Source organism: Salvelinus sp. IW2-2015, linkage group LG22 (genome assembly GCF_002910315.2).
Source record: "Salvelinus sp. IW2-2015 linkage group LG22, ASM291031v2, whole genome shotgun sequence".
NCBI classification, from domain to species: Eukaryota; Metazoa; Chordata; class Actinopteri; order Salmoniformes; family Salmonidae; genus Salvelinus; species Salvelinus sp. IW2-2015.
In genome coordinates, this window is record NC_036862.1 from 35,511,996 (window position 1) to 35,518,364 (window position 6,369).

Below are 6,369 nucleotides of genomic sequence, written 5' to 3' on the forward strand. Positions count from 1 at the left end.
CGAAACAAAAGGGCCTGTATTGCATTGCCTTTCTGGCAGACTGGCTTTTTGGGGGACGGTACAGAGTCCATCACGTTCCACATTGGGCAGAGCTTGTCAGATAGCCTTGGGTTTCCCAATGATTAGCCACTTTCTTTTTCCTCTTTTTTTTTTTCTAAGGAGGTTGGGTACGTAAGCCTATAACTGGCTTTTCATATGTCCGTAAGGCCACTATCTCTCTCAAAAAGCTCCACATCTTGGGTCATATTAGGTTGTCTCTAAGTTTCAATCACTTCAAGAATTCCCGTTGGTCAAATTCCGTCAATGGAGTGGGATTGGTTTGTCCCTTCATGGTTTTGTGGAACACAGTAGGAACACAATGTCAGTAGCCACGGGTACCACCTTGGGAGAGAGTTGAGTACTCTGGTGTACCTGTCGGTCGTCTCTGCTTGGTGTCTGGGTTGCGGGGAAATGGATGGGCAGGAAGGTTGGTGAAAAGAAACCCCGCAAATGAATTTTTCCCCCTGAAAGGGATTGAAAGGTAGAAAAGTCCCCTGACCTGGGGCCAGGCTTTGGTTTGGGTGGGAGTGCTCGGTTGTTTGGGGACGACCGTCGCGCAAGGTTAAAGTAACTACGCACTTCAAACCTCGTTGGCGTATGGCAAGGTGTTGGGGTTCCACTGCCCGATAGTGTTAAAAAGGAAAAGGGCTAGTATTGTTCGATCAGCAAAATGGGTAGAGGCTTGGTGGGAGGGCAACACAAAGTACGGTTTGGTTTCGCCCCCGCCCTTCGCCCAGGCCTGGTCCCTATGGAACTTCAGATGTGTCCGCTGGTCCCGCCCCGCATGGAGATGATTGGTTTTCGCGTCCTCGCGGTTTTGATGGTTGTGGTTTCCGCCTCGACAGCTTGGCGCGTTAGAATCTGGGCCTCGGCGAGTCATCAGGGTCGCGCCTTGTGCCGGGTAAAGGTTGGCGCACGTCGTGCGCTTTTATCACGATGGAGGGGCCTAAGATAGGAAAGGGTCGCTTGTCTTAGGGACCATAAGATGACAAGCCTGTTTGAAAATGAAGAACTGTTGAATTGGTTTCTGTGCGGGCCCCTTTTTGTCTTAGGATGGAGAAATGCCTGTTTTAAGAAGGGCATATAGGAAATGGATGTCCGTCCACGAAATTCTTAAAAAAAGTGAGCAAGAAGTTGATGCTATTGTTTGTAGCCGATGATAATGAGGGTGAACTGGGATAATGGAGTGAAGGGTGTTTTACAGAAGCGCACTGCGAGAGCAACGTAAACGAGGGGTGTGGGGGAAATGGCTGACGGTGCGTCCGTACCGTAGGATCCATGAGATGCTTGGGTTGTCTGGTTGTCTGCAAGTGGTAGATAGAGGAGATTTGCTTGTAAATGAGATTGTAGAGCCTAGTTGGTTGCCACTACAGGCGGAAGTGTGGGGCCTTTTTATGCGAGGGGTATTCTTTTTCACAGTATTGTTTCTTATCGATGGCGGTTAAGATATCGTTTAGGACCTTGAGCGTGGCTGAGGTGCACCCATGACCAGCTCTGAAACCAGATTGCATAGCGGAGAAGGTACGGTGGGAATCGAAATGGTCCGTAATCTGTTTGTTGACTTGGCTTTCGAAGACCTTAGAAAGGCAGGGTAGGATAGATATAGGTCTGTAGCAGTTTGGGTCTAGAGTGTCTCCCCCTTTGAAGAGGGGGATGACCGCAGCTGCTTTCCAATCTTTGGGAATCTCAGACGACACGAAAGAGAAGTTGAACAGGCTAGTGAAAAGGGTTGCAACAATTTCGGCAGATAATTTTAGAAAGAAAGGGTACAGATTGTCTAGCCCAGCTGATTTGTAGGGGACCAGATTTTGCAGCTCTTTCAGAACATCAACTGACTGGATTTGGGAGAAGGAGAAATGGGGAGGCTTGGGCGAGTTTCTGTGGGGTTGCAGTGCTGTTGACCGGGGTAGGGGTAGCCAGGTGGAAAGCATGGCCAGTCGTAGAAAAATGCTTATTGAAATTCTCAATTATAGTGAATTTATCGGTGGTGACAGTGTTTCCTGTCCTCAGTGCAGTGGGCAGCTGGGAGGGGGGGGGGTGCTCTTATTCTCCATGGACTTTWCAGTGTCCCAGAACTTTTTTGAGTTTGTGTTGCAGGAAGCAAATTTCTGCTTGAAAAAGCTAGCCTTGGCTTTTCTAACTGCCTGTGTATATTGGTTTCTAACTTCCCTGAAWAGTTGCATATCACGGGGGCTGTTCGATGCTAATGCAGAACGCCACAGGATGTTTTTGTGTTGGTTAAGGGCAGTCAGGTCTGGTTTATGAGTATTCAGGCTTCGACACATTTAGACATGGCRTAGTTGACTAATTGGGTTCAAGCACAGGTGCAGACTTTGTATGTATGTAAATTGGAGCTGAAGTACAGGTGTAGACCTAGTTTATATGAATATTGGGGATGAAATGCAGAAATACAGAGGTCACATGACTAAGATATGCAAATAACAGGGTTGGAATGTGCAGCCAGTAGCTGGATATTGGTTACTGTTMGTGTCTTGGGGAATACAGGCCTACGGAAAGTGGGTAACAGGGCTGAGGTAGGCAAGTAACAGGGATGAGATGTACAGGCAAAGAAAATGTCAGAGATACTGCATGGTTGATTTCTGTACGATGTTTACCCGTGCGTGCTGTAYTAAAGTGGAGCTGTTTTGTTAAAATTTAATTATGTCCTAATATAAGAAATAACACACAAAAAAACAAAATACTGCAAAGTTGCTTAGGAMCTAGAAGCAGAGCTGCCATGTCTGTCGGCGCCATCTTTCACAAGTCACATAATAAGTTGCATGGATTCACTCTGTGTGCAATAATATAGTGTCTAACAAGATTTTTGTAAAGACTACCATCTCTGTACCCCACATATATTATTTTGTAAGGTCCTCAGTCGAGCAGTGAATTTCGAACAGATTCAAAGATAAAGTTCAGGGAGGTTTTCAATGCCTCGCAAAGAAGGGCACCTATTGGTAGATGGGTAAAATAAAAAACAGACATTGAATATCCCTTTGAGCATGGTGAATTTATTAACTACACATTGAATGGTGTATCAATACACCCAGTCACTACAAAGATACAGGCATCCTTCCTAACTCATTGCCAGAGAGGAAAGAAACCGCTCAGGGATTTCACCATGAGGCCAATGGTGACTTTACAACAGTTAGAGTTTACTGGCTGTGATAGGAGAAAACTAATGTGGATCAATAACATTGTAGTACACCACTATAACTAACCTAATTGACAGAGTGAAAATAATGAAGCCTGTACAGAATAAAAATATTCCAAAGCATGCATCTCTCTTTGCAACACAACTAAGAATACTAGCAAAAAATGTGGCAAAGAAATAAACTTTTTGTCCTTAATAGAAAGTGTTATTTTTGGGCAAATCCAGCACAACACATTACTGAGTACCACTCTTCATATTTTCAAGCATAGTGGTGGCTGCATCATGTTATGGTATTCTTATAATGGTTAAGAAGGCGGAGTTTAAAAAAAAATAAACGGAATGGAGCGAAACACAAGACAAATCCTAGAGGAAAACCTGGTTCAGTTTGCTTTCCACCAGACACTGGGAGATTAATTCACCTTTCAGCAGGACAAAAACCTAAAACACAAGGCCAAATCTACACTGGAGTTGCTTACCGAGACGACATTGAATGTTCTTGGTGGCCTATGTTCTTGAGTGGCCTACAGTTTTGACTTAAATCGGCTTGAAAATCTATGGCAAGACTTGAAAATAGCTGTCTAGCAATGATCAACAATTTTTAAGAATAGTGATCAAATGTTGTAACGATCCAGTTTGCAAAGCTCTTTGAAACTTACTCAGAAAAACTCACAGCTGTAATCGCTGCCTAAGGTGATTCTAACATGTATTGACTCAGGGGTGTGAATACTTACGTAAATTAGATATTTCTGTATTTCATTTTTCATTTTCTGTATTTCATTTTTCATTTTCTCTATTTCATTTTTCATTTTCTATAAATTAATTTTCAATAAATGTCGTTTTCAATGAACGTTTTCACTTTGTTATTACGGGGTATTTTAATGTCATCCATTTTGAAATGAGGCTGTAACACAACAAAATGTGAAATAAGTTAAAGGGAAATGTAGGTATTAGGGCTGAAGAATAGAGGTAAATGTCTGTTTATATAGAATAGAGGTAAATGTCCACTGCAGTCCACTGCACAATTGTGACCAAGAATAAAATACACTTTTTTACATACTTTTCAGTATAAAAAACTTTATGGATTACATGTTAGGGTTACTAATGYRATAAGATTTGTCTGGGGAATATTTGGGAWCAAATGGGTTAAATCCTGTAATCCTACAGAAGAAAGTTATTTGTTGAAATATTTCACTCCACTGGCCCAAATCAGTCAGATAACCATACCCTCCCTAAAACCAGCCTACTACAACCATATAACTTCATATAAAATGGCACTCTCATAGTAATCCCTGGTAGGTTCTGAATAAATCTGGCCTGTGTTGCTGCCAAGCCAAATAGTCTGATGYTGGTGCGCTTGTTAGGAAGTGTTTAGTCAGTGGCGTAAACCGGTGCGTTTGTTTCTATGCTCAAAGCTTCGAAATGTCCTGTATTTCACAAACAGAAATCCGATAGTTACGCACTATTCTTTGTTGTGAAGCTTTTCTCATTGTATCTCGCAAAGCCTTTCACACCTATTCATTATCTCTTCCACATTGTTACTGTAAGGTGATATAACAAACGCTGAGATCATCGTGAGGTTTACTTTGATACGATGCTTGGCTGATGCTTTTCAGTAATATCATTTTGAAATAGAGTAATACTTTTATTTGRACTGTGCGGTTCAGTTGTCATTGTCAATAATATTGTAACTCTTCAACAATTAATGATTTTCCCAGGAAAATGTTATAATAATTTATCGAAGGGGTGTTACACAGTGTACTGCAACCAATGCCAAGGTAATAGGGGCCATTTCCACTCTTGTAATCATTGGTTTGTGAATAATTGAAATGTTATGACTACACTTATTCACATTTTGATGTTTCAGCCAATTACTGTAAATTATTCACTTAATATTTACGTAGGTACATGTGGTATAATTTASGTCTACGGTGATAGGTCAGAAAGTTCACTAATTATTTTCCCCTTTTGCGAGAGGGACCATGGCTACTGTAAATACACAAYGAAAACAATAACAATAATAAAAAACTCTCCCTCTAAAGACCATTTCCTTTCAATGTTAATATTCTCAACAATATAAAATACTACACTACTAGGCCTGCTACACACCACCTGCATACAAAGTTTGGAGTGGAGTCAGATTAGTCATATKACATACAATATGTTTACTGTRAGACATGCCACGCTTCACTCATAGTGTTTTTGTAAACATTGCTTCTTGGAAACAAGAACATTAGTTTGATGGCAATTTAAAAGATATGTACCACTTATGTTAAGAGAGAGTATCCGTAGTACAACAAGRGCACAATATCTTCAAAGTGGGTACATATCAACATCATTTATATCATCACTACACTGTTGTTATAACGGGAGAATACAAAGTTAAGTTGTCACTCACTGGATGATAATGGTCCAACTAAGATGAGGTCCTCACTCAAACTGAGCTTACCTGTCAGTGTGTAAACTGTGGAAATCCAAAGATGTATTGCACCGTGGTTGCCCTCGGTCTCTGTCTCAGCCAGTCTCTGATGGCGTGTCCTCTGAACTGTASTTAGTGTTCTGACACCTCTCGCAGTGCTCCACCTGTGTGCTTTTATACAGCCTTSTACTGGTGGGACTGGAATCACTTCAGGTGATGTTTACACGCACACAAACACAAAGTACCTGTACCGCCCTCCAGCAGGGCTGTTGAGTGGGTATGAGTTTACCCCACACAGCGCAGGTACCCAGGGCCAGCCTGAATACCCTCTGATACACCACCACTGTCTCGGCATACACACACACCCACAGCACAACAACACACACACACACACACTACACACCACACACACAACAGCTTTGATTTGCTGTTGCAGGGTAAATAAGACGATATCTACTTATCTACACACACATCAAACTTGCTTGCTACAAAAGACTGCCCCTCTAATCCCCCCACTCCAAATAAGTTGTAAATATTGACTATAAATCGTGCCTTCCTGTATTAATCTGATGGGCTAAAAAGAATGTTTTTGCATTGTTGAGAAAGGACCTGCAATAAGCATTTGTTGACTGGTGTTAACCATGCGTAATTCTAGTTAGAGAAGCTGTGTCGCGCTGTTTACATTCAACACACACACACCACACAACCAACACAGCATCACCACACAACACCCACACGAACAACACCTGCACAACACAGT

At 42.0% G+C, this 6,369-nt stretch overlaps 1 pseudogene; it reads right to left on the minus strand.

Moving 5' to 3' along the window:
• The window catches only part of LOC111982573 (ATP-sensitive inward rectifier potassium channel 1-like), a 12,583-nt pseudogene extending 6,824 nt beyond the window's left edge, over positions 1-5,759 (minus strand).
• Positions 5,760-6,369: the final 610 nt, after the last annotated feature.